The sequence below is a fragment of the Maylandia zebra genome, linkage group LG23 (assembly GCF_041146795.1).
Source record: "Maylandia zebra isolate NMK-2024a linkage group LG23, Mzebra_GT3a, whole genome shotgun sequence".
Taxonomy (NCBI): domain Eukaryota; kingdom Metazoa; phylum Chordata; class Actinopteri; order Cichliformes; family Cichlidae; genus Maylandia; species Maylandia zebra.
The window spans coordinates 28755265-28781028 of NC_135188.1; the positions used below are offsets into that span (position 1 = coordinate 28755265).

The 25764-nt window shown below is 48.5% G+C and overlaps 24 non-coding genes across 24 annotated transcripts; 8 read left to right on the forward strand and 16 right to left on the reverse strand.

The window, feature by feature from the left end:
- Positions 1–484: 484 nt before the first annotated feature.
- On the reverse strand, positions 485–557 carry trnam-cau (transfer RNA methionine (anticodon CAU)). Its single transcript has one exon. It is a non-coding gene; the product is annotated as a tRNA-Met (tRNA).
- A 601-nt stretch (positions 558–1158) lies between these two features.
- Positions 1159–1229, reverse strand: trnag-gcc (transfer RNA glycine (anticodon GCC)). Its single transcript has one exon. It is a non-coding gene; the product is annotated as a tRNA-Gly (tRNA).
- A 122-nt stretch (positions 1230–1351) lies between these two features.
- Positions 1352–1423, forward strand: trnae-cuc (transfer RNA glutamic acid (anticodon CUC)). The gene has a single exon. It is a non-coding gene; the product is annotated as a tRNA-Glu (tRNA).
- A 1185-nt stretch (positions 1424–2608) lies between these two features.
- Positions 2609–2681, reverse strand: trnam-cau (transfer RNA methionine (anticodon CAU)). The gene has a single exon. It is a non-coding gene; the product is annotated as a tRNA-Met (tRNA).
- Positions 2682–3282: 601 nt separating this feature from the next.
- trnag-gcc (transfer RNA glycine (anticodon GCC)) lies at positions 3283–3353 on the reverse strand. The gene has a single exon. It is a non-coding gene; the product is annotated as a tRNA-Gly (tRNA).
- Positions 3354–3475: 122 nt separating this feature from the next.
- Positions 3476–3547, forward strand: trnae-cuc (transfer RNA glutamic acid (anticodon CUC)). Its single transcript has one exon. It is a non-coding gene; the product is annotated as a tRNA-Glu (tRNA).
- Positions 3548–13042: 9495 nt separating this feature from the next.
- On the reverse strand, positions 13043–13115 carry trnam-cau (transfer RNA methionine (anticodon CAU)). Its single transcript has one exon. It is a non-coding gene; the product is annotated as a tRNA-Met (tRNA).
- A 601-nt stretch (positions 13116–13716) lies between these two features.
- Positions 13717–13787, reverse strand: trnag-gcc (transfer RNA glycine (anticodon GCC)). The gene has a single exon. It is a non-coding gene; the product is annotated as a tRNA-Gly (tRNA).
- Positions 13788–13909: 122 nt separating this feature from the next.
- Positions 13910–13981, forward strand: trnae-cuc (transfer RNA glutamic acid (anticodon CUC)). The gene has a single exon. It is a non-coding gene; the product is annotated as a tRNA-Glu (tRNA).
- A 1185-nt stretch (positions 13982–15166) lies between these two features.
- trnam-cau (transfer RNA methionine (anticodon CAU)) lies at positions 15167–15239 on the reverse strand. The gene has a single exon. It is a non-coding gene; the product is annotated as a tRNA-Met (tRNA).
- A 601-nt stretch (positions 15240–15840) lies between these two features.
- trnag-gcc (transfer RNA glycine (anticodon GCC)) lies at positions 15841–15911 on the reverse strand. Its single transcript has one exon. It is a non-coding gene; the product is annotated as a tRNA-Gly (tRNA).
- Positions 15912–16033: 122 nt separating this feature from the next.
- trnae-cuc (transfer RNA glutamic acid (anticodon CUC)) lies at positions 16034–16105 on the forward strand. Its single transcript has one exon. It is a non-coding gene; the product is annotated as a tRNA-Glu (tRNA).
- A 1185-nt stretch (positions 16106–17290) lies between these two features.
- Positions 17291–17363, reverse strand: trnam-cau (transfer RNA methionine (anticodon CAU)). The gene has a single exon. It is a non-coding gene; the product is annotated as a tRNA-Met (tRNA).
- Positions 17364–17964: 601 nt separating this feature from the next.
- On the reverse strand, positions 17965–18035 carry trnag-gcc (transfer RNA glycine (anticodon GCC)). Its single transcript has one exon. It is a non-coding gene; the product is annotated as a tRNA-Gly (tRNA).
- A 122-nt stretch (positions 18036–18157) lies between these two features.
- Positions 18158–18229, forward strand: trnae-cuc (transfer RNA glutamic acid (anticodon CUC)). Its single transcript has one exon. It is a non-coding gene; the product is annotated as a tRNA-Glu (tRNA).
- Positions 18230–19414: 1185 nt separating this feature from the next.
- On the reverse strand, positions 19415–19487 carry trnam-cau (transfer RNA methionine (anticodon CAU)). The gene has a single exon. It is a non-coding gene; the product is annotated as a tRNA-Met (tRNA).
- A 601-nt stretch (positions 19488–20088) lies between these two features.
- Positions 20089–20159, reverse strand: trnag-gcc (transfer RNA glycine (anticodon GCC)). Its single transcript has one exon. It is a non-coding gene; the product is annotated as a tRNA-Gly (tRNA).
- A 122-nt stretch (positions 20160–20281) lies between these two features.
- trnae-cuc (transfer RNA glutamic acid (anticodon CUC)) lies at positions 20282–20353 on the forward strand. Its single transcript has one exon. It is a non-coding gene; the product is annotated as a tRNA-Glu (tRNA).
- Positions 20354–21538: 1185 nt separating this feature from the next.
- trnam-cau (transfer RNA methionine (anticodon CAU)) lies at positions 21539–21611 on the reverse strand. Its single transcript has one exon. It is a non-coding gene; the product is annotated as a tRNA-Met (tRNA).
- A 601-nt stretch (positions 21612–22212) lies between these two features.
- Positions 22213–22283, reverse strand: trnag-gcc (transfer RNA glycine (anticodon GCC)). Its single transcript has one exon. It is a non-coding gene; the product is annotated as a tRNA-Gly (tRNA).
- A 122-nt stretch (positions 22284–22405) lies between these two features.
- trnae-cuc (transfer RNA glutamic acid (anticodon CUC)) lies at positions 22406–22477 on the forward strand. The gene has a single exon. It is a non-coding gene; the product is annotated as a tRNA-Glu (tRNA).
- A 1185-nt stretch (positions 22478–23662) lies between these two features.
- Positions 23663–23735, reverse strand: trnam-cau (transfer RNA methionine (anticodon CAU)). The gene has a single exon. It is a non-coding gene; the product is annotated as a tRNA-Met (tRNA).
- Positions 23736–24336: 601 nt separating this feature from the next.
- On the reverse strand, positions 24337–24407 carry trnag-gcc (transfer RNA glycine (anticodon GCC)). Its single transcript has one exon. It is a non-coding gene; the product is annotated as a tRNA-Gly (tRNA).
- A 122-nt stretch (positions 24408–24529) lies between these two features.
- trnae-cuc (transfer RNA glutamic acid (anticodon CUC)) lies at positions 24530–24601 on the forward strand. Its single transcript has one exon. It is a non-coding gene; the product is annotated as a tRNA-Glu (tRNA).
- The last annotated feature ends 1163 nt before the right edge of the window (positions 24602–25764 follow it).

Genomic DNA, 25764 nt, shown 5'->3' on the forward strand with positions numbered 1-25764 from the left:
TCAATGGACCCCGTTGGCAAAGGAACTCCAGGCAACCTCCAGAGACTCAGCTCGGGAGCTGCTGATAACCAATTATCAGTCCTTGCTCATCCGCTTCCAATGCAAAGACATTCCTAACCCTACCTGGACAAAGTGTCCAAGAAGAAATAACAGGTAGGAGTCATTTGGGAGCCAACGTGTGGTGTCCCGCAATTCTGACCTGAGAAAAGAAAGAGGAATTGTGGTGAAAGTTGGATGAAGTGGTTCCAGAGGGCCAGCACGAATCCATAGGGGAGGATCGCCTGCCACGTGTGAGTCTTGAAATCAAACAGATGGGAAGGCTTTCCACGGGCAATGGTAGAATGATTTGGATTGATCCCTGTTCTAGATCTCGCATCAGAGGAGGCTGAAAATCCACTACAAACGGATGGTTCTTATGCTTCAGAGTCCTCGAAATGGGTAGAAGCTGTACAAAATGGATGGACCAACTCTGTACCAAAACACCTGCCTCGTGTGAGGCTCGAACTCACGACCTTCAGATTATGAGACTGACGCGCTGCCTACTGCGCCAACGAGACTGACGGGCAACTGGAAAATGGACGATTTCTCGAAGCTGCACAGAAAAGAACTTCAGCTTGGATAAACAAAGGCGATTCCCCAGGTATTTAAGCCCTGAACGGGCTTTGGAGGTGAAGAGTGCCACAGGAGATCCTAAAAACGGTGTTTTGACCCAGCTCCGGCTTACCTGAAAGGGACAAGCGGTAGACAATGGATGGGTTGCCTTTGCCACGTACTGTGTATCAAGCGAGGCTCAAGACACCATCTTCCCCCAAAACGGACCGCTCTTCTTTTGTCTCGTAGTGCCGTCTTAAATTAAATTCCTTAATTACAGCCACATTGGCTCCACTAATAAGACACACGGGTTTACCAGCAATGTCTGTAAACATATATTTAGTCACCCACTGGCGCTGGCAGGGGACAATTCTAAGTCTGCCAATTGTGCCGCCGAATTCGCGCCACTGTACAAAGTCTCCTCTCAACAACATCTTGACTTAATGCAGATACGATGTCCAACCCAAGTTTGGGTTGCACAGACTTCTTGTTCCAAATCTTGATGCCGTCTGGCCGTGAGCGAGAACAAACTTAATGCCCCCCAAGACCCCACGCATAAAGGAACTATGCATTGGCCGGGAATCGAACCCGGGTCTCCCGCGTGGCAGGCGAGAATTCTACCACTGAACCACCAATGCTCACGGAAGTGGCAATTTTCTCACCGAATTCACGCCATTGCCCAAGCGCTCCTCTCGAGGCGCAATGGAAAATATAGCCCGATACAGCCACGCGTCACTCATCAAGACAACTCTGTCGCACCTCCCTGATGGTCTAGTGGTCAGGATTCGGCGCTCTCACCGCCGCGGCCCGGGTTCGATTCCCGGTCAGGGAAACTGTGTTTTGACCCAGCTCCGGCTTACCCGAAAGGGACAAGCGATAGACAATGGATGGGTTGCCTTTGCCACGTACTGTGTATCAAGCGAGGCTCAAGGCACAATCTCCCCCCAAAACGAACCATTCTTTGAAGCCGTCAACAAATGAAGCAGACTTGCCAGTTCTTCAAGCCCAGGATGGGCTGCCATCTTGAAGGTGAAGTGTGTGACAGGACATCCAAAAAATGTGTGGCCGAACTGCGCATCAACACATGCCTCGCGTGAGGATAGAGCTCAACACCTCCAGTTTTCGAGACTTACTCATGGCAGGCGACAATTCTACCGCTGAGCTAACAACCCTTGCACATCCGAAAATTGTCCCGCTGAATTCATTCCACTCTCCAAAGTCTCCTCTCAAGACGCTTAAAATGGATGCACAAACTCTGTCACGTGCTGTGCATCAAAGCACATCGCTTGCGTGAGGCTACAAGTCACTACCTTCTGATTTCGAGATTCACGGGTGGCAGGCGACAGTTCTACTGCTGAGCCACCAGCCCTTACAAGTCTGCCAATTGTCCCGCCAAATTTGCGCCACTCTACAAAGTCTCCTCTCAACAACATCTTGACTTAATGCAGACACGATGTCCAACCCAAGTTTGGTTTGCATAGACTTCTTGTTCCAACTTAACAGTCAGGCAAGAATGACTTCAAATTATCCCTCTCAATGGACCCCGTTGGCAAAGGAACTCCAGGCAACCTCCAGAGACTCAGCTCGGGAGCTGCTGATAACCAATTATCAGTCCTTGCTCATCCGCTTCCAATGCAAAGACATTCCTAACCCTACCTGGACAAAGTGTCCAAGAAGAAATAACAGGTAGGAGTCATTTGGGAGCCAACGTGTGGTGTCCCGCAATTCTGACCTGAGAAAAGAAAGAGGAATTGTGGTGAAAGTTGGATGAAGTGGTTCCAGAGGGCCAGCACGAATCCATAGGGGAGGATCGCCTGCCACGTGTGAGTCTTGAAATCAAACAGATGGGAAGGCTTTCCACGGGCAATGGTAGAATGATTTGGATTGATCCCTGTTCTAGATCTCGCATCAGAGGAGGCTGAAAATCCACTACAAACGGATGGTTCTTATGCTTCAGAGTCCTCGAAATGGGTAGAAGCTGTACAAAATGGATGGACCAACTCTGTACCAAAACACCTGCCTCGTGTGAGGCTCGAACTCACGACCTTCAGATTATGAGACTGACGCGCTGCCCACTGTGCCAACGAGACTGACGGGCAACTGGAAAATGGACGATTTCTCGAAGCTGCACAGAAAAGAAATTCAGCTTGGATAAACAAAGGCGATTCCCCAGGTATTTAAGCCCTGAACGGGCTTTGGAGGTGAAGAGTGCCACAGGAGATCCTAAAAACGGTGTTTTGACCCAGCTCCGGCTTACCTGAAAGGGACAAGCGGTAGACAATGGATGGGTTGCCTTTGCCACGTACTGTGTATCAAGCGAGGCTCAAGACACCATCTTCCCCCAAAACGGACCGCTCTTCTTTTGTCTCGTAGTGCCGTCTTAAATTAAATTCCTTAATTACAGCCACATTGGCTCCACTAATAAGACACACGGGTTTACCAGCAATGTATGTAAACATATATTTAGTCACCCACTGGCGCTGGCAGGGGACAATTCTAAGTCTGCCAATTGTGCCGCCGAATTCGCGCCACTGTACAAAGTCTCCTCTCAACAACATCTTGACTTAATGCAGATACGATGTCCAACCCAAGTTTGGTTTGCACAAACTTCTTGTTCCAAATCTTGATGCCGTCTGGCCGTGAGCGAGAACAAACTTAATGCCCCCCAAGACCCCACGCATAAAGGAACTGTGCATTGGCCGGGAATCGAACCCGGGTCTCCCGCGTGGCAGGCGAGAATTCTACCACTGAACCACCAATGCTCACGGAAGTGGCAATTTTCTCACCGAATTCACGCCATTGCCCAAGTGCTCCTCTCGAGGCGCAATGGAAAATATAGCCCGATACAGCCACGCGTCACTCATCAAGACAACTCTGTCGCACCTCCCTGATGGTCTAGTGGTCAGGATTCGGCGCTCTCACCGCCGCGGCCCGGGTTCGATTCCCGGTCAGGGAAACTGTGTTTTGACCCAGCTCCGGCTTACCCGAAAGGGACAAGCGATAGACAATGGATGGGTTGCCTTTGCCACGTACTGTGTATCAAGCGAGGCTCAAGGCACAATCTCCCCCCAAAACGAACCATTCTTTGAAGCCGTCAACAAATGAAGCAGACTTGCCAGTTCTTCAAGCCCAGGATGGGCTGCCATCTTGAAGGTGAAGTGTGTGACAGGACATCCAAAAAATGTGTGGCCGAACTGCGCATCAACACATGCCTCGCGTGAGGATAGAGCTCAACACCTCCAGTTTTCGAGACTTACTCATGGCAGGCGACAATTCTACCGCTGAGCTAACAACCCTTGCACATCCGAAAATTGTCCCGCTGAATTCATTCCACTCTCCAAAGTCTCCTCTCAAGACGCTTAAAATGGATGCACAAACTCTGTCACGTGCTGTGCATCAAAGCACATCGCTTGCGTGAGGCTACAAGTCACTACCTTCTGATTTCGAGATTCACGGGTGGCAGGCGACAGTTCTACTGCTGAGCCACCAGCCCTTACAAGTCTGCCAATTGTCCCGCCAAATTTGCGCCACTCTACAAAGTCTCCTCTCAACAACATCTTGACTTAATGCAGACACGATGTCCAACCCAAGTTTGGTTTGCATAGTGTAGCCCAGCTAGAAAAAAAGAGCAGTGGAAAGTAGTTTTTTTTCATGTATAATGTAAAGAATTTAGTCATTTCTTTTTTTCTTTTATGTTTAAAGGAAGATGTGGACCAATAAGATTATCTGTTGTCATTTAACTTGGCCAATCAGCAATGAGCTCCCAGTGACCCTTGCTGTTGACCTTGATCACATGATTTCCTGTGTTGCCATTTCGTTCCTGTTCATATAATGCCATGTGCCAGAGAAACTAATGTTCCCGAAGTCGAATCGCTAGGAGTTAAAAGCAAGTCTGCTGCAGTTGTTTTTGGTTGTTCAGAGTTTCACCCTGTCAACGGTCAGGTTTTTTTTTGTTATCTGGTAAAAGGATGACTCGACAGACGGACCCAGTCTGAAGCAAGCCCCATCGAGGAGCAGCGATTCCACAGTTCCAGTTAACTGGATGGCGAGCCAACCCGAAATTGAAAAGGATTTGCCAAGGTTTTATTGAAGCCAAAGTTTCGTTCCCATTGAAGCTTCAGATACCTGCAGGACTACAAACTTTCTTCCTTCATCGGAGTGTGGTAGGACAAACATTAAACAAACTGAACGGGCCCCAACGATCCATCAGTTATCAGACATTATCCACTCATATAATTGACTCAGAGAAAGCTGTATGCGCGCACTTTTATTTAGTTTGTTATTTTGGGGGAAATATTTTGTATTTTATTTTATTGTTTTTTCATTACATTGTTGCAGCTGCTGTGTGTCAAATATAACAAATTTGTGAACAGTATATTGTGGTGTGGTCTCTTCTTATTGGTGTTTATACCTTGGGCTCCTGCCGATCCTAGATCTTCTGATACTGGCTAGTGGGAGTTCGGTCATTCTTAATAATAATTCACAAGTTGGGTTACATAAGTGGCGAGCCAGCCAGGAGCCTAAGAATTTTTAAACATCAGTAATGAGAAATTGTGTCTGACATGGATTTTGTCCAGCGCTCAGGTGTAAAAATTCCCAATGCAGTTATTGTGAGTGGGATCACGAAATCAGAGAAAGATGAAGAAGTTTTAGAGTTTTTGAAAAAGTATGGTGGTGTTAAAACCCTTTTGCCAGTGGATGATGCTACCTCAGAGTTTCATCAAAACCTGATTGTTGAGTACTCAAGTGGCTCAGCTGTAGAAGCTTTAGAGCCTCTTATGCCATACAAGTATGTTGCAGAGGGTGAACCAAATGTCTCTTACTGTGTGAGGGCCTTGGCAAGCGTTTACACTGCTAAGGTGGGTGAAGGTGTCACGAAGTCATACTTGGCTGAATTAAAGGGCTTGGCTAAGCTCAGTGGCAAAACCTATGAGGAAGTATTGAAAGAGATGATATCACAAATCTGTGAGACAACTGAGAATACAGATGAGGCACCTTCTGTCTTACATGATAGCATTGTTGATGAGACACCAATACCACAGCCCCAGTTGCTTTCAGGTCCCTCAAGGGTAAGCAGTGACCAAGGTGTCTCAACTCCAGTTCCACCCTTGCGTGTACAGAAGCCTTCAATAGTGATTAGTGATGTAAATCCCCCTGAAGTTCAGAAGGTCGTTGTTGAGCATATTTTAAGGAAGGATGACATTGGATCACAGATCCATTCTTCAATGCGCATCCGTTCCTTCTCAGGGAAAACTCCCAGGCCTAACAATGAGACAGACTATGAGACTTGGCGCTCACACATTGAGCTGCTTTTAAGTGACCCCAGTATGACCCATCTGCAGGTGTCCAGGAAGATTTTAGAGAATTTGCTTCCACCTGCAGTTGATGTGGTGAAGTGCTTGAGTCCCAGCGCACCCCCAGTAGCCTATCTGCAGTTGCTCGATTCAGCCTTCGGCGCTGTAGAGGATGGTGAGGAGCTTTTTGCTCAGTTCATGAATACCCTTCAGGACCCAGGCGAGAAACCATCAGCTTTCCTCCATCGTTTACAGCTAGCACTAAATTTAGCAGTAAAAAGGGGGGGTATTCCACCTGATGATGTAGACAAACATCTCCTCAAGCAGTTTTGTAGGGGGTGTTGGGATAGTGGATTGCTCTCCAGTCTGCAACTTGAACACAAGAAAAACTGTCCACCGTCATTTTCAGAGCTCTTGCTAATGTTGCGTACCGAAGAAGATAGACAAGCTGCAAAGGTTGATAGGATGAAAAAGCACATTGGTTCATCAAAACGAGTATCTGTCCATGCTCAGAGTTCCTGTGTTTGTGCAGGCGTAAGAGAAAGCCCACAGTGTGGTCCGAAAGCTATTGAGGAACTTCAAAAGCAGATAGCTAGCTTGCAGAGTCAGCTAGCCTCATTTGCATCACAGGAAAAGCTAAGTGAGCGTGCCAACAAGAAACCGGTTAAAAAGACAACCTGTAAATCGAAAATGGACAACACACATCAAGAAGTGCATCGATTAGCCGGAGTAAAACAGACAGGCAGGCCCAGGCCTTGGTATTGTTTTCACTGTGGGGAAGATGGGCATATTGCCACTTCTTGTACAAACCCTGCAAATTCTGCACTAGTTATTGAAAAGAAGAAGCAGTTGGAGAGGAGGCAGCACGCGTGGGAAAGTCAAAGTTGTCCCAGCGACTCCAGTTCACCTTTAAACTAGATCCAGTCTCTGTTGTGGGACAGACAGAGGCTGAAGAACATGCGCAGCGTCCCACAGACGTAAAGATTGTCAGCAAAGCAGGCAAGTGTGTGGATCTAGAGCACTCCAGTAGTGAAAAGCAATCCTTCAGGCTTCCAAAGGGTCTGATTGGTACCAGGAGCACTGCTGAAGTGATAATTGAAGATAAAACATTTAGTTGTCTGCTAGATACCGGCTCGCAAGTGACTACTATCCCCCAATCCTTTTATGAACAACACATGTCAGTGCAGGACATCAAGCCTCTCTATGACCTCTTGGAGGTTGAAGGGGCGAATGGACAGGCTGTACCTTATTTGGGCTACATTGAAACTACTGTCACTTTTCCAAAAGAATTTCTTGGTATGTCTATTGAGGTGCCCACATTAGCTCTCATAGTTCCTGACGTTCGAGCTACCTCAGGGTCCTACTTACTCATAGGGACAAATACACTTGATGTGTTGTATGACATTTATTGCAAAGCTAATCCAGGAGATCCCAAGACATTTCCTCACGGCTACAAAGCGGTCATTAAGGTGCTTGAACTCAGACACAATCAGTCTAACGTCAGTCACCATGGTGTTGTAAAACTGAAGGGCAGAATCTCTCAGGTTGTCCCAGCAGGGGCCACAGTGGTTTTGGAGGGTGTCTCTACTGCCAGCGGTCTTCGGCATGAACAATCAGTTGTTGTTGAGCAGCCTTCCAGTTCCTCTCTACCTGGTGGTCTGCTAGTGAACACTTGTCTGGTTGACCTGTCCAAACAACGACCCTTTAGGCTTCCAGTTGTGATTACCAACCAATCTGAACATGACATTGTCATTCCTGCTAAATGTCAAATTGCTGACATTAGCGCTTACCAATGTATTTTGTCAAAGGAGCAGAGTATGGTTAACTTGCAAAAGGCAGATCTCACTCAAGAGGCCAATTGTAACTTCAACTTTGGAGAGTCCCCAATCCCTCCCGAGTGGAAGGGTCGTATCACACGACTCCTTAACAACATGCCAGATGTATTTGCGCAACATGACTTGGACTTTGGAAGAACCGACAAGGTGACTCACCACATCAAGCTCTCAGACGAGGCTCCTTTCAAACACCGTGCTCGTCCGCTACACCCTCAAGACATTGAGGCTGTCCGTAGGCACATTCAAGAGCTTCTTGATACAGGTGTAATCAGAGAGTCCGAGTCTCCCTTCTCTTCGCCCATTGTGGTAGTCCGTAAAAAGAATGGCCAGGTCCGGTTGTGCATAGACTACAGAAAACTCAACCTTCAGACAATAAAGGATGCTTACACGCTTCCTAAGCTTGAAGACACCTTCGCGGCTCTCTCTGGTTCCCAGTGGTTTTCTGTGCTTGACCTAAAGTCTGGATATTATCAAATCGAGGTAGATGAAGTGGATAAACCCAAGACGGCCTTTGTCTGCCCTTTGGGCTTCTGGGAATTTAACCGCATGCCGCAAGGCCTGACAAATGCGCCAAGCACATTCCAAAGATTAATGGAGAAGTGCATGGGGGATATGCATTTGAAAGAGGTGCTAGTTTTCCTCGACGACTTGATAGTGTTCTCAAAGACCCTGGAAGAACATGAAACAAGGTTGTTGGAGGTGCTCACTCGGTTGAGAGAGTTTGGATTAAAGTTATCACCTGAAAAGTGTGTGTTTTTCCAGACCTCAGTGCGGTACCTGGGACACATAGTGTCCAGAAATGGAGTTGAGACAGATCCAGAGAAAATCTCTGCCCTTCGTACTTGGCCAGTTCCTCAGACCCTCAGGGAATTGCGATCTTTTCTTGGGTTCGCTGGCTATTATCGAAGGTTCGTAAAAGACTATTCCAGCATTGTGAAGCCCCTCAATGATCTGACTCAGGGCTATCCTCAATCAACCAAAAGGGGTAGATCAAGAGACAGCCAAGAGCATTATCACCATCCCAAAGAGCCGTTTGGGAACCGTTGGACATCAGCTTGCCAGCAGGCATTTGAGTCAGTTATTGAAAAGCTGACAACTGCCCCTGTCCTAGGGTTCGCTGACCCTCAAAAGCCTTATGTGCTCCACACTGATGCTAGCACTACAGGCCTTGGTGCTGTCTTGTACCAGGAGCAGGAAGGGCAGTTACGTGTCATAGCCTATGCAAGCAGAGGGCTGTCGCATAGCGAGTCTCGATACCCAGCGCACAAATTAGAGTTTTTGGCGCTTAAGTGGTCAGTAACAGAAAAGTTTAGTGACTACCTATATGGGAATCACTTTACTGTTGTCACTGATAGCAATCCCTTGACGTACATATTGACGACTGCAAAACTTGATGCAACGAGCTACAGATGGCTCGCAGCTTTGTCTACGTTCACATTCAAGCTGCTGTATCGTCCTGGGAAGCAAAACTGGGATGCGGATGGGTTATCCCGTAGACCCCACGGAGCTCTTGTGGATGATCTGAAATCCCAGAAAGAGAGGGAGCGCATTTTCCAGTTCACTCAGGGTCATCTCGCTGATCTTGAAAATCTCGAGGAAGCCAACCAAGCGGTTGTGAAAGCCATTTGTGAAAGACAGTCAGTGTATAGCGCCAGCTCTGTTAATCCGAGTTTGGATGGCTGTGTTACTCTTGTTGAAACTCTTGCTATGTCCTCTGATGCTGTGCCTGACTGCTATGGACAAGAAGATGAGTTTGGAGGATTGCCTCTTATTCCTCAACTGACTGAGGCTGAGTTGATGGATAAACAGAGAGCTGACCAATGTCTAAGGCATGTCATATCCCAACTTGAGCATGGGGTAAGCCCACCGCCTACTTTAAGGGGTGAACTTCCAGATCTTCCACTCCTACTTCGAGAGGTTGGTCGGTTTCAGCTTATAAATGGCATCTTATACCGGAGACGCCAGCTCGGGTCTCGGGTATCTCACCAGCTAGTACTGCCCCCAGAGCTCAGAGAGACTGTTTTGAGCAGTCTGCATGACCATATAGGTCATATGGGCATTGAGCGCACATTAGATCTCGTTAGGGCCAGATTCTATTGGCCCAGAATGGCCTTGGATGTAGAGAGGAAAATAAAGACCTGTGGTAGATGTGTGCGCAGAAAGGCGTTGCCTGACAGAGCTGCACCGTTAGTCAACATCAGTACCACAAGGCCACTGGAACTGGTTTGTATGGACTTCCTCTCTCTCGAACCAGACAAAAGTGGAGCTAAAGACATCCTTGTGATCACTGATCACTTTACTAAGTATGCAATTGCTATACCAACATGCAATCAAAAGGCTCGCACAGTAGCTAAGTGCCTATGGGACAATTTTATTGTGCATTACGGGTTCCCAGAAAAGTTGCACAGTGATCAGGGACCTGATTTTGAGTCTCGCACAATAAAAGAGCTCTGTCAGATGGCTGGCATACAGAAGGTTAGAACTACTCCCTACCATCCCAGAGGAAATCCAGTGGAGCGGTTCAATCGCACATTGCTGGACATGCTAGGCACTCTTCAAAACAAAGACAAGTCTCACTGGCGTGATTTTGTGAAGCCCCTTGTTCATGCTTATAATTGCACCAGGAATGAGGTGACTGGATTTGCACCGTACGAGCTTATGTTCGGTCGCCAGCCTCGCCTGCCGGTGGATTTGGCTTTTGGGCTGCCGGTGAAAGAGGAGCAACAGATTTCACACTCACAGTACGTGCAAAATCTGAAATCCCACTTACAAGAGAGTTACAAGGTAGCTACTGGAAATGCTGCCAAGATAGCAGAAAAGAATAAATCCAGATTTGACAGGCGTGTGACTATTTCAGATCTGGAGGTAGGGGACAGAGTATTAGTCAGAAATGTCCGCATTCGTGGAAAAAACAAGATTGCAGACAAGTGGGAGGCAGCCATCTACATAGTCGTAAGCAGAGCAGGATCCCTTCCAGTGTATACTGTGAGACCTGAGAAGAAAGATGGTCCACTGCGGACATTGCATAGGGACCTATTACTCCCTTGTGGCTATCTCCCCAACGAGAGTAGTGACAAGCCTGTAGGGCAGACACAAAGACGCAGGCCAGCAACACGTCTCAGTCCAGTTGCAGACTCCGATCAATTCTCAGAGGCTGAGGATGAGATTTTCCCCAATTACTGGTTCAGAGACCCCCCCAGTTCTGAGATACCTACGGTCACCATTCATCAAGAAACGCACCCTTATTTATCAGTGTCTTCTGGGGAAGATGCACAACTTCCAGAATTTTGTCCCTCAGTTAAAGGTTCTACTGCTCGATATCCAAGCTGCAATCCACAGACTGACCAGTTATGTAACTTACCTGTTGACAGTCCGGATTCAGCAACTCTTCCAGTGTCTGAGAGTCACTGTCATGACACAGAAATCGTGAGCGATGACCAAAATCCACCAGCAGAGATGGAGACCGAAAGGATTGCACCTGGAAGTGATTGTCATGACTTGAATCCCGGGTTATCTTCTCTTGCTCCAAACCTGTCTACGGATGTTGAGGCGGCAGGTCGAACTGAAATGGGATTGTCAAATGAGTCACCAACAGATGAATCTCCTGAAGAGCTCTCAGTAGACCAGACACTGATTGGAAGCCAAGACCAACCTGGTTCTGCTAGACGATCAAATAGGGAGCGAGAACCGCCTAAACGCCTTCAGTATGTGAAACTTGGGCATCCACTTATAGCGGTGGTGCAATCTCTGTTCCAGGGTTTAACCACGGCTTTTACAGACATTTTGGATGAGGGTTATCACCCATTAGATTGCCCTGTCCAGACCCATCAGACAGTAATTACCCAACCATTGCCATGCAACGGGGCGTGCATGAGTTCAGTGGGGGAGGTTGTAGCCCAGCTAGAAAAAAAGAGCAGTGGAAAGTAGTTTTTTTTCATGTATAATGTAAAGAATTTAGTCATTTCTTTTTTTCTTTTATGTTTAAAGGAAGATGTGGACCAATAAGATTATCTGTTGTCATTTAACTTGGCCAATCAGCAATGAGCTCCCAGTGACCCTTGCTGTTGACCTTGATCACATGATTTCCTGTGTTGCCATTTCGTTCCTGTTCATATAATGCCATGTGCCAGAGAAACTAATGTTCCCGAAGTCGAATCGCTAGGAGTTAAAAGCAAGTCTGCTGCAGTTGTTTTTGGTTGTTCAGAGTTTCACCCTGTCAACGGTCAGGTTTTTTTTTGTTATCTGGTAAAAGGATGACTCGACAGACGGACCCAGTCTGAAGCAAGCCCCATCGAGGAGCAGCGATTCCACAGTTCCAGTTAACTGGATGGCGAGCCAACCCGAAATTGAAAAGGATTTGCCAAGGTTTTATTGAAGCCAAAGTTTCGTTCCCATTGAAGCTTCAGATACCTGCAGGACTACAAACTTTCTTCCTTCATCGGAGTGTGGTAGGACAAACATTAAACAAACTGAACGGGCCCCAACGATCCATCAGTTATCAGACATTATCCACTCATATAATTGACTCAGAGAAAGCTGTATGCGCGCACTTTTATTTAGTTTGTTATTTTGGGGGAAATATTTTGTATTTTATTTTATTGTTTTTTCATTACATTGTTGCAGCTGCTGTGTGTCAAATATAACAAATTTGTGAACAGTATATTGTGGTGTGGTCTCTTCTTATTGGTGTTTATACCTTGGGCTCCTGCCGATCCTAGATCTTCTGATACTGGCTAGTGGGAGTTCGGTCATTCTTAATAATAATTCACAAGTTGGGTTACAATAGACTTCTTGTTCCAACTTAACAGTCAGGCAAGAATGACTTCAAATTATCCCTCTCAATGGACCCCGTTGGCAAAGGAACTCCAGGCAACCTCCAGAGACTCAGCTCGGGAGCTGCTGATAACCAATTATCAGTCCTTGCTCATCCGCTTCCAATGCAAAGACATTCCTAACCCTACCTGGACAAAGTGTCCAAGAAGAAATAACAGGTAGGAGTCATTTGGGAGCCAACGTGTGGTGTCCCGCAATTCTGACCTGAGAAAAGAAAGAGGAATTGTGGTGAAAGTTGGATGAAGTGGTTCCAGAGGGCCAGCACGAATCCATAGGGGAGGATCGCCTGCCACGTGTGAGTCTTGAAATCAAACAGATGGGAAGGCTTTCCACGGGCAATGGTAGAATGATTTGGATTGATCCCTGTTCTAGATCTCGCATCAGAGGAGGCTGAAAATCCACTACAAACGGATGGTTCTTATGCTTCAGAGTCCTCGAAATGGGTAGAAGCTGTACAAAATGGATGGACCAACTCTGTACCAAAACACCTGCCTCGTGTGAGGCTCGAACTCACGACCTTCAGATTATGAGACTGACGCGCTGCCTACTGCGCCAACGAGACTGACGGGCAACTGGAAAATGGACGATTTCTCGAAGCTGCACAGAAAAGAAATTCAGCTTGGATAAACAAAGGCGATTCCCCAGGTATTTAAGCCCTGAACGGGCTTTGGAGGTGAAGAGTGCCACAGGAGATCCTAAAAACGGTGTTTTGACCCAGCTCCGGCTTACCTGAAAGGGACAAGCGGTAGACAATGGATGGGTTGCCTTTGCCACGTACTGTGTATCAAGCGAGGCTCAAGACACCATCTTCCCCCAAAACGGACCGCTCTTCTTTTGTCTCGTAGTGCCGTCTTAAATTAAATTCCTTAATTACAGCCACATTGGCTCCACTAATAAGACACACGGGTTTACCAGCAATGTCTGTAAACATATATTTAGTCACCCACTGGCGCTGGCAGGGGACAATTCTAAGTCTGCCAATTGTGCCGCCGAATTCGCGCCACTGTACAAAGTCTCCTCTCAACAACATCTTGACTTAATGCAGATACGATGTCCAACCCAAGTTTGGGTTGCACAGACTTCTTGTTCCAAATCTTGATGCCGTCTGGCCGTGAGCGAGAACAAACTTAATGCCCCCCAAGACCCCACGCATAAAGGAACTGTGCATTGGCCGGGAATCGAACCCGGGTCTCCCGCGTGGCAGGCGAGAATTCTACCACTGAACCACCAATGCTCACGGAAGTGGCAATTTTCTCACCGAATTCACGCCATTGCCCAAGCGCTCCTCTCGAGGCGCAATGGAAAATATAGCCCGATACAGCCACGCGTCACTCATCAAGACAACTCTGTCGCACCTCCCTGATGGTCTAGTGGTCAGGATTCGGCGCTCTCACCGCCGCGGCCCGGGTTCGATTCCCGGTCAGGGAAACTGTGTTTTGACCCAGCTCCGGCTTACCCGAAAGGGACAAGCGATAGACAATGGATGGGTTGCCTTTGCCACGTACTGTGTATCAAGCGAGGCTCAAGGCACAATCTCCCCCCAAAACGAACCATTCTTTGAAGCCGTCAACAAATGAAGCAGACTTGCCAGTTCTTCAAGCCCAGGATGGGCTGCCATCTTGAAGGTGAAGTGTGTGACAGGACATCCAAAAAATGTGTGGCCGAACTGCGCATCAACACATGCCTCGCGTGAGGATAGAGCTCAACACCTCCAGTTTTCGAGACTTACTCATGGCAGGCGACAATTCTACCGCTGAGCTAACAACCCTTGCACATCCGAAAATTGTCCCGCTGAATTCATTCCACTCTCCAAAGTCTCCTCTCAAGACGCTTAAAATGGATGCACAAACTCTGTCACGTGCTGTGCATCAAAGCACATCGCTTGCGTGAGGCTACAAGTCACTACCTTCTGATTTCGAGATTCACGGGTGGCAGGCGACAGTTCTACTGCTGAGCCACCAGCCCTTACAAGTCTGCCAATTGTCCCGCCAAATTTGCGCCACTCTACAAAGTCTCCTCTCAACAACATCTTGACTTAATGCAGACACGATGTCCAACCCAAGTTTGGTTTGCATAGACTTCTTGTTCCAACTTAACAGTCAGGCAAGAATGACTTCAAATTATCCCTCTCAATGGACCCCGTTGGCAAAGGAACTCCAGGCAACCTCCAGAGACTCAGCTCGGGAGCTGCTGATAACCAATTATCAGTCCTTGCTCATCCGCTTCCAATGCAAAGACATTCCTAACCCTACCTGGACAAAGTGTCCAAGAAGAAATAACAGGTAGGAGTCATTTGGGAGCCAACGTGTGGTGTCCCGCAATTCTGACCTGAGAAAAGAAAGAGGAATTGTGGTGAAAGTTGGATGAAGTGGTTCCAGAGGGCCAGCACGAATCCATAGGGGAGGATCGCCTGCCACGTGTGAGTCTTGAAATCAAACAGATGGGAAGGCTTTCCACGGGCAATGGTAGAATGATTTGGATTGATCCCTGTTCTAGATCTCGCATCAGAGGAGGCTGAAAATCCACTACAAACGGATGGTTCTTATGCTTCAGAGTCCTCGAAATGGGTAGAAGCTGTACAAAATGGATGGACCAACTCTGTACCAAAACACCTGCCTCGTGTGAGGCTCGAACTCACGACCTTCAGATTATGAGACTGACGCGCTGCCTACTGCGCCAACGAGACTGACGGGCAACTGGAAAATGGACGATTTCTCGAAGCTGCACAGAAAAGAAATTCAGCTTGGATAAACAAAGGCGATTCCCCAGGTATTTAAGCCCTGAACGGGCTTTGGAGGTGAAGAGTGCCACAGGAGATCCTAAAAACGGTGTTTTGACCCAGCTCCGGCTTACCTGAAAGGGACAAGCGGTAGACAATGGATGGGTTGCCTTTGCCACGTACTGTGTATCAAGCGAGGCTCAAGACACCATCTTCCCCCAAAACGGACCGCTCTTCTTTTGTCTCGTAGTGCCGTCTTAAATTAAATTCCTTAATTACAGCCACATTGGCTCCACTAATAAGACACACGGGTTTACCAGCAATGTCTGTAAACATATATTTAGTCACCCACTGGCGCTGGCAGGGGACAATTCTAAGTCTGCCAATTGTGCCGCCGAATTCGCGCCACTGTACAAAGTCTCCTCTCAACAACATCTTGACTTAATGCAGATACGATGTCCAACCCAAGTTTGGGTTGCACAGACTTCTTGTTCCAAATCTTGATGCCGTCTGGCCGTGAGCGAGAACAAACTTAATGCCCCCCAAGACCCCACGCATAAAGGAACTGTGCATTGGCCGGGAATCGAACCCGGGTCTCCCGCGTGGCAGGCGAGAATTCTACCACTGAACCACCAATGCTCACGGAAGTGGCAATTTTCTCACCGAATTCACGCCATTGCCCAAGCGCTCCTCTCGAGGCGCAATGGAAAATATAGCCCGATACAGCCACGCGTCACTCATCAAGACAACTCTGTCGCACCTCCCTGATGGTCTAGTGGTCAGGATTCGGCGCTCTCACCGCCGCGGCCCGGGTTCGATTCCCGGTCAGGGAAACTGTGTTTTGACCCAGCTCCGGCTTACCCGAAAGGGACAAGCGATAGACAATGGATGGGTTGCCTTTGCCACGTACTGTGTATCAAGCGAGGCTCAAGGCACAATCTCCCCCCAAAACGAACCATTCTTTGAAGCCGTCAACAAATGAAGCAGACTTGCCAGTTCTTCAAGCCCAGGATGGGCTGCCATCTTGAAGGTGAAGTGTGTGACAGGACATCCAAAAAATGTGTGGCCGAACTGCGCATCAACACATGCCTCGCGTGAGGATAGAGCTCAACACCTCCAGTTTTCGAGACTTACTCATGGCAGGCGACAATTCTACCGCTGAGCTAACAACCCTTGCACATCCGAAAATTGTCCCGCTGAATTCATTCCACTCTCCAAAGTCTCCTCTCAAGACGCTTAAAATGGATGCACAAACTCTGTCACGTGCTGTGCATCAAAGCACATCGCTTGCGTGAGGCTACAAGTCACTACCTTCTGATTTCGAGATTCACGGGTGGCAGGCGACAGTTCTACTGCTGAGCCACCAGCCCTTACAAGTCTGCCAATTGTCCCGCCAAATTTGCGCCACTCTACAAAGTCTCCTCTCAACAACATCTTGACTTAATGCAGACACGATGTCCAACCCAAGTTTGGTTTGCATAGACTTCTTGTTCCAACTTAACAGTCAGGCAAGAATGACTTCAAATTATCCCTCTCAATGGACCCCGTTGGCAAAGGAACTCCAGGCAACCTCCAGAGACTCAGCTCGGGAGCTGCTGATAACCAATTATCAGTCCTTGCTCATCCGCTTCCAATGCAAAGACATTCCTAACCCTACCTGGACAAAGTGTCCAAGAAGAAATAACAGGTAGGAGTCATTTGGGAGCCAACGTGTGGTGTCCCGCAATTCTGACCTGAGAAAAGAAAGAGGAATTGTGGTGAAAGTTGGATGAAGTGGTTCCAGAGGGCCAGCACGAATCCATAGGGGAGGATCGCCTGCCACGTGTGAGTCTTGAAATCAAACAGATGGGAAGGCTTTCCACGGGCAATGGTAGAATGATTTGGATTGATCCCTGTTCTAGATCTCGCATCAGAGGAGGCTGAAAATCCACTACAAACGGATGGTTCTTATGCTTCAGAGTCCTCGAAATGGGTAGAAGCTGTACAAAATGGATGGACCAACTCTGTACCAAAACACCTGCCTCGTGTGAGGCTCGAACTCACGACCTTCAGATTATGAGACTGACGCGCTGCCTACTGCGCCAACGAGACTGACGGGCAACTGGAAAATGGACGATTTCTCGAAGCTGCACAGAAAAGAAATTCAGCTTGGATAAACAAAGGCGATTCCCCAGGTATTTAAGCCCTGAACGGGCTTTGGAGGTGAAGAGTGCCACAGGAGATCCTAAAAACGGTGTTTTGACCCAGCTCCGGCTTACCTGAAAGGGACAAGCGGTAGACAATGGATGGGTTGCCTTTGCCACGTACTGTGTATCAAGCGAGGCTCAAGACACCATCTTCCCCCAAAACGGACCGCTCTTCTTTTGTCTCGTAGTGCCGTCTTAAATTAAATTCCTTAATTACAGCCACATTGGCTCCACTAATAAGACACACGGGTTTACCAGCAATGTCTGTAAACATATATTTAGTCACCCACTGGCGCTGGCAGGGGACAATTCTAAGTCTGCCAATTGTGCCGCCGAATTCGCGCCACTGTACAAAGTCTCCTCTCAACAACATCTTGACTTAATGCAGATACGATGTCCAACCCAAGTTTGGGTTGCACAGACTTCTTGTTCCAAATCTTGATGCCGTCTGGCCGTGAGCGAGAACAAACTTAATGCCCCCCAAGACCCCACGCATAAAGGAACTGTGCACTGGCCGGGAATCGAACCCGGGTCTCCCGCGTGGCAGGCGAGAATTCTACCACTGAACCACCAATGCTCACGGAAGTGGCAATTTTCTCACCGAATTCACGCCATTGCCCAAGCGCTCCTCTCGAGGCGCAATGGAAAATATAGCCCGATACAGCCACGCGTCACTCATCAAGACAACTCTGTCGCACCTCCCTGATGGTCTAGTGGTCAGGATTCGGCGCTCTCACCGCCGCGGCCCGGGTTCGATTCCTGGTCAGGGAAACTGTGTTTTGACCCAGCTCCGGCTTACCCGAAAGGGACAAGCGATAGACAATGGATGGGTTGCCTTTGCCACGTACTGTGTATCAAGCGAGGCTCAAGGCACAATCTCCCCCCAAAACGAACCATTCTTTGAAGCCGTCAACAAATGAAGCAGACTTGCCAGTTCTTCAAGCCCAGGATGGGCTGCCATCTTGAAGGTGAAGTGTGTGACAGGACATCCAAAAAATGTGTGGCCGAACTGCGCATCAACACATGCCTCGCGTGAGGATAGAGCTCAACACCTCCAGTTTTCGAGACTTACTCATGGCAGGCGACAATTCTACCGCTGAGCTAACAACCCTTGCACATCCGAAAATTGTCCCGCTGAATTCATTCCACTCTCCAAAGTCTCCTCTCAAGACGCTTAAAATGGATGCACAAACTCTGTCACGTGCTGTGCATCAAAGCACATCGCTTGCGTGAGGCTACAAGTCACTACCTTCTGATTTCGAGATTCACGGGTGGCAGGCGACAGTTCTACTGCTGAGCCACCAGCCCTTACAAGTCTGCCAATTGTCCCGCCAAATTTGCGCCACTCTACAAAGTCTCCTCTCAACAACATCTTGACTTAATGCAGACACGATGTCCAACCCAAGTTTGGTTTGCATAGACTTCTTGTTCCAACTTAACAGTCAGGCAAGAATGACTTCAAATTATCCCTCTCAATGGACCCCGTTGGCAAAGGAACTCCAGGCAACCTCCAGAGACTCAGCTCGGGAGCTGCTGATAACCAATTATCAGTCCTTGCTCATCCGCTTCCAATGCAAAGACATTCCTAACCCTACCTGGACAAAGTGTCCAAGAAGAAATAACAGGTAGGAGTCATTTGGGAGCCAACGTGTGGTGTCCCGCAATTCTGACCTGAGAAAAGAAAGAGGAATTGTGGTGAAAGTTGGATGAAGTGGTTCCAGAGGGCCAGCACGAATCCATAGGGGAGGATCGCCTGCCACGTGTGAGTCTTGAAATCAAACAGATGGGAAGGCTTTCCACGGGCAATGGTAGAATGATTTGGATTGATCCCTGTTCTAGATCTCGCATCAGAGGAGGCTGAAAATCCACTACAAACGGATGGTTCTTATGCTTCAGAGTCCTCGAAATGGGTAGAAGCTGTACAAAATGGATGGACCAACTCTGTACCAAAACACCTGCCTCGTGTGAGGCTCGAACTCACGACCTTCAGATTATGAGACTGACGCGCTGCCTACTGCGCCAACGAGACTGACGGGCAACTGGAAAATGGACGATTTCTCGAAGCTGCACAGAAAAGAAATTCAGCTTGGATAAACAAAGGCGATTCCCCAGGTATTTAAGCCCTGAACGGGCTTTGGAGGTGAAGAGTGCCACAGGAGATCCTAAAAACGGTGTTTTGACCCAGCTCCGGCTTACCTGAAAGGGACAAGCGGTAGACAATGGATGGGTTGCCTTTGCCACGTACTGTGTATCAAGCGAGGCTCAAGACACCATCTTCCCCCAAAACGGACCGCTCTTCTTTTGTCTCGTAGTGCCGTCTTAAATTAAATTCCTTAATTACAGCCACATTGGCTCCACTAATAAGACACACGGGTTTACCAGCAATGTCTGTAAACATATATTTAGTCACCCACTGGCGCTGGCAGGGGACAATTCTAAGTCTGCCAATTGTGCCGCCGAATTCGCGCCACTGTACAAAGTCTCCTCTCAACAACATCTTGACTTAATGCAGATACGATGTCCAACCCAAGTTTGGGTTGCACAGACTTCTTGTTCCAAATCTTGATGCCGTCTGGCCGTGAGCGAGAACAAACTTAATGCCCCCCAAGACCCCACGCATAAAGGAACTGTGCACTGGCCGGGAATCGAACCCGGGTCTCCCGCGTGGCAGGCGAGAATTCTACCACTGAACCACCAATGCTCACGGAAGTGGCAATTTTCTCACCGAATTCACGCCATTGCCCAAGCGCTCCTCTCGAGGCGCAATGGAAAATATAGCCCGATACAGCCACGCGTCACTCATCAAGACAACTCTGTCGCACCTCCCTGATGGTCTAGTGGTCAGGATTCGGCGCTCTCACCGCCGCGGCCCGGGTTCGATTCCTGGTCAGGGAAACTGTGTTTTGACCCAGCTCCGGCTTACCCGAAAGGGACAAGCGATAGACAATGGATGGGTTGCCTTTGCCACGTACTGTGTATCAAGCGAGGCTCAAGGCACAATCTCCCCCCAAAACGAACCATTCTTTGAAGCCGTCAACAAATGAAGCAGACTTGCCAGTTCTTCAAGCCCAGGATGGGCTGCCATCTTGAAGGTGAAGTGTGTGACAGGACATCCAAAAAATGTGTGGCCGAACTGCGCATCAACACATGCCTCGCGTGAGGATAGAGCTCAACACCTCCAGTTTTCGAGACTTACTCATGGCAGGCGACAATTCTACCGCTGAGCTAACAACCCTTGCACATCCGAAAATTGTCCCGCTGAATTCATTCCACTCTCCAAAGTCTCCTCTCAAGACGCTTAAAATGGATGCACAAACTCTGTCACGTGCTGTGCATCAAAGCACATCGCTTGCGTGAGGCTACAAGTCACTACCTTCTGATTTCGAGATTCACGGGTGGCAGGCGACAGTTCTACTGCTGAGCCACCAGCCCTTACAAGTCTGCCAATTGTCCCGCCAAATTTGCGCCACTCTACAAAGTCTCCTCTCAACAACATCTTGACTTAATGCAGACACGATGTCCAACCCAAGTTTGGTTTGCATAGACTTCTTGTTCCAACTTAACAGTCAGGCAAGAATGACTTCAAATTATCCCTCTCAATGGACCCCGTTGGCAAAGGAACTCCAGGCAACCTCCAGAGACTCAGCTCGGGAGCTGCTGATAACCAATTATCAGTCCTTGCTCATCCGCTTCCAATGCAAAGACATTCCTAACCCTACCTGGACAAAGTGTCCAAGAAGAAATAACAGGTAGGAGTCATTTGGGAGCCAACGTGTGGTGTCCCGCAATTCTGACCTGAGAAAAGAAAGAGGAATTGTGGTGAAAGTTGGATGAAGTGGTTCCAGAGGGCCAGCACGAATCCATAGGGGAGGATCGCCTGCCACGTGTGAGTCTTGAAATCAAACAGATGGGAAGGCTTTCCACGGGCAATGGTAGAATGATTTGGATTGATCCCTGTTCTAGATCTCGCATCAGAGGAGGCTGAAAATCCACTACAAACGGATGGTTCTTATGCTTCAGAGTCCTCGAAATGGGTAGAAGCTGTACAAAATGGATGGACCAACTCTGTACCAAAACACCTGCCTCGTGTGAGGCTCGAACTCACGACCTTCAGATTATGAGACTGACGCGCTGCCTACTGCGCCAACGAGACTGACGGGCAACTGGAAAATGGACGATTTCTCGAAGCTGCACAGAAAAGAAATTCAGCTTGGATAAACAAAGGCAATTCCCCAGGTATTTAAGCCCTGAACGGGCTTTGGAGGTGAAGAGTGCCACAGGAGATCCTAAAAACGGTGTTTTGACCCAGCTCCGGCTTACCTGAAAGGGACAAGCGGTAGACAATGGATGGGTTGCCTTTGCCACGTACTGTGTATCAAGCGAGGCTCAAGACACCATCTTCCCCCAAAACGGACCGCTCTTCTTTTGTCTCGTAGTGCCGTCTTAAATTAAATTCCTTAATTACAGCCACATTGGCTCCACTAATAAGACACACGGGTTTACCAGCAATGTCTGTAAACATATATTTAGTCACCCACTGGCGCTGGCAGGGGACAATTCTAAGTCTGCCAATTGTGCCGCCGAATTCGCGCCACTGTACAAAGTCTCCTCTCAACAACATCTTGACTTAATGCAGATACGATGTCCAACCCAAGTTTGGGTTGCACAGACTTCTTGTTCCAAATCTTGATGCCGTCTGGCCGTGAGCGAGAACAAACTTAATGCCCCCCAAGACCCCACGCATAAAGGAACTGTGCATTGGCCGGGAATCGAACCCGGGTCTCCCGCGTGGCAGGCGAGAATTCTACCACTGAACCACCAATGCTCACGGAAGTGGCAATTTTCTCACCGAATTCACGCCATTGCCCAAGCGCTCCTCTCGAGGCGCAATGGAAAATATAGCCCGATACAGCCACGCGTCACTCATCAAGACAACTCTGTCGCACCTCCCTGATGGTCTAGTGGTCAGGATTCGGCGCTCTCACCGCCGCGGCCCGGGTTCGATTCCCGGTCAGGGAAACTGTGTTTTGACCCAGCTCCGGCTTACCCGAAAGGGACAAGCGATAGACAATGGATGGGTTGCCTTTGCCACGTACTGTGTATCAAGCGAGGCTCAAGGCACAATCTCCCCCCAAAACGAACCATTCTTTGAAGCCGTCAACAAATGAAGCAGACTTGCCAGTTCTTCAAGCCCAGGATGGGCTGCCATCTTGAAGGTGAAGTGTGTGACAGGACATCCAAAAAATGTGTGGCCGAACTGCGCATCAACACATGCCTCGCGTGAGGATAGAGCTCAACACCTCCAGTTTTCGAGACTTACTCATGGCAGGCGACAATTCTACCGCTGAGCTAACAACCCTTGCACATCCGAAAATTGTCCCGCTGAATTCATTCCACTCTCCAAAGTCTCCTCTCAAGACGCTTAAAATGGATGCACAAACTCTGTCACGTGCTGTGCATCAAAGCACATCGCTTGCGTGAGGCTACAAGTCACTACCTTCTGATTTCGAGATTCACGGGTGGCAGGCGACAGTTCTACTGCTGAGCCACCAGCCCTTACAAGTCTGCCAATTGTCCCGCCAAATTTGCGCCACTCTACAAAGTCTCCTCTCAACAACATCTTGACTTAATGCAGACACGATGTCCAACCCAAGTTTGGTTTGCATAGACTTCTTGTTCCAACTTAACAGTCAGGCAAGAATGACTTCAAATTATCCCTCTCAATGGACCCCGTTGGCAAAGGAACTCCAGGCAACCTCCAGAGACTCAGCTCGGGAGCTGCTGATAACCAATTATCAGTCCTTGCTCATCCGCTTCCAATGCAAAGACATTCCTAACCCTACCTGGACAAAGTGTCCAAGAAGAAATAACAGGTAGGAGTCATTTGGGAGCCAACGTGTGGTGTCCCGCAATTCTGACCTGAGAAAAGAAAGAGGAATTGTGGTGAAAGTTGGATGAAGTGGTTCCAGAGGGCCAGCACGAATCCATAGGGGAGGATCGCCTGCCACGTGTGAGTCTTGAAATCAAACAGATGGGAAGGCTTTCCACGGGCAATGGTAGAATGATTTGGATTGATCCCTGTTCTAGATCTTGCATCAGAGGAGGCTGAAAATCCACTACAAACGGATGGTTCTTATGCTTCAGAGTCCTCGAAATGGGTAGAAGCTGTACAAAATGGATGGACCAACTCTGTACCAAAACACCTGCCTCGTGTGAGGCTCGAACTCACGACCTTCAGATTATGAGACTGACGCGCTGCCTACTGCGCCAACGAGACTGACGGGCAACTGGAAAATGGACGATTTCTCGAAGCTGCACAGAAAAGAAATTCAGCTTGGATAAACAAAGGCGATTCCCCAGGTATTTAAGCCCTGAACGGGCTTTGGAGGTGAAGAGTGCCACAGGAGATCCTAAAAACGGTGTTTTGACCCAGCTCCGGCTTACCTGAAAGGGACAAGCGGTAGACAATGGATGGGTTGCCTTTGCCACGTACTGTGTATCAAGCGAGGCTCAAGACACCATCTTCCCCCAAAACGGACCGCTCTTCTTTTGTCTCGTAGTGCCGTCTTAAATTAAATTCCTTAATTACAGCCACATTGGCTCCACTAATAAGACACACGGGTTTACCAGCAATGTCTGTAAACATATATTTAGTCACCCACTGGCGCTGGCAGGGGACAATTCTAAGTCTGCCAATTGTGCCGCCGAATTCGCGCCACTGTACAAAGTCTCCTCTCAACAACATCTTGACTTAATGCAGATACGATGTCCAACCCAAGTTTGGGTTGCACAGACTTCTTGTTCCAAATCTTGATGCCGTCTGGCCGTGAGCGAGAACAAACTTAATGCCCCCCAAGACCCCACGCATAAAGGAACTGTGCATTGGCCGGGAATCGAACCCGGGTCTCCCGCGTGGCAGGCGAGAATTCTACCACTGAACCACCAATGCTCACGGAAGTGGCAATTTTCTCACCGAATTCACGCCATTGCCCAAGCGCTCCTCTCGAGGCGCAATGGAAAATATAGCCCGATACAGCCACGCGTCACTCATCAAGACAACTCTGTCGCACCTCCCTGATGGTCTAGTGGTCAGGATTCGGCGCTCTCACCGCCGCGGCCCGGGTTCGATTCCCGGTCAGGGAAACTGTGTTTTGACCCAGCTCCGGCTTACCCGAAAGGGACAAGCGATAGACAATGGATGGGTTGCCTTTGCCACGTACTGTGTATCAAGCGAGGCTCAAGGCACAATCTCCCCCCAAAACGAACCATTCTTTGAAGCCGTCAACAAATGAAGCAGACTTGCCAGTTCTTCAAGCCCAGGATGGGCTGCCATCTTGAAGGTGAAGTGTGTGACAGGACATCCAAAAAATGTGTGGCCGAACTGCGCATCAACACATGCCTCGCGTGAGGATAGAGCTCAACACCTCCAGTTTTCGAGACTTACTCATGGCAGGCGACAATTCTACCGCTGAGCTAACAACCCTTGCACATCCGAAAATTGTCCCGCTGAATTCATTCCACTCTCCAAAGTCTCCTCTCAAGACGCTTAAAATGGATGCACAAACTCTGTCACGTGCTGTGCATCAAAGCACATCGCTTGCGTGAGGCTACAAGTCACTACCTTCTGATTTCGAGATTCACGGGTGGCAGGCGACAGTTCTACTGCTGAGCCACCAGCCCTTACAAGTCTGCCAATTGTCCCGCCAAATTTGCGCCACTCTACAAAGTCTCCTCTCAACAACATCTTGACTTAATGCAGACACGATGTCCAACCCAAGTTTGGTTTGCATAGACTTCTTGTTCCAACTTAACAGTCAGGCAAGAATGACTTCAAATTATCCCTCTCAATGGACCCCGTTGGCAAAGGAACTCCAGGCAACCTCCAGAGACTCAGCTCGGGAGCTGCTGATAACCAATTATCAGTCCTTGCTCATCCGCTTCCAATGCAAAGACATTCCTAACCCTACCTGGACAAAGTGTCCAAGAAGAAATAACAGGTAGGAGTCATTTGGGAGCCAACGTGTGGTGTCCCGCAATTCTGACCTGAGAAAAGAAAGAGGAATTGTGGTGAAAGTTGGATGAAGTGGTTCCAGAGGGCCAGCACGAATCCATAGGGGAGGATCGCCTGCCACGTGTGAGTCTTGAAATCAAACAGATGGGAAGGCTTTCCACGGGCAATGGTAGAATGATTTGGATTGATCCCTGTTCTAGATCTCGCATCAGAGGAGGCTGAAAATCCACTACAAACGGATGGTTCTTATGCTTCAGAGTCCTCGAAATGGGTAGAAGCTGTACAAAATGGATGG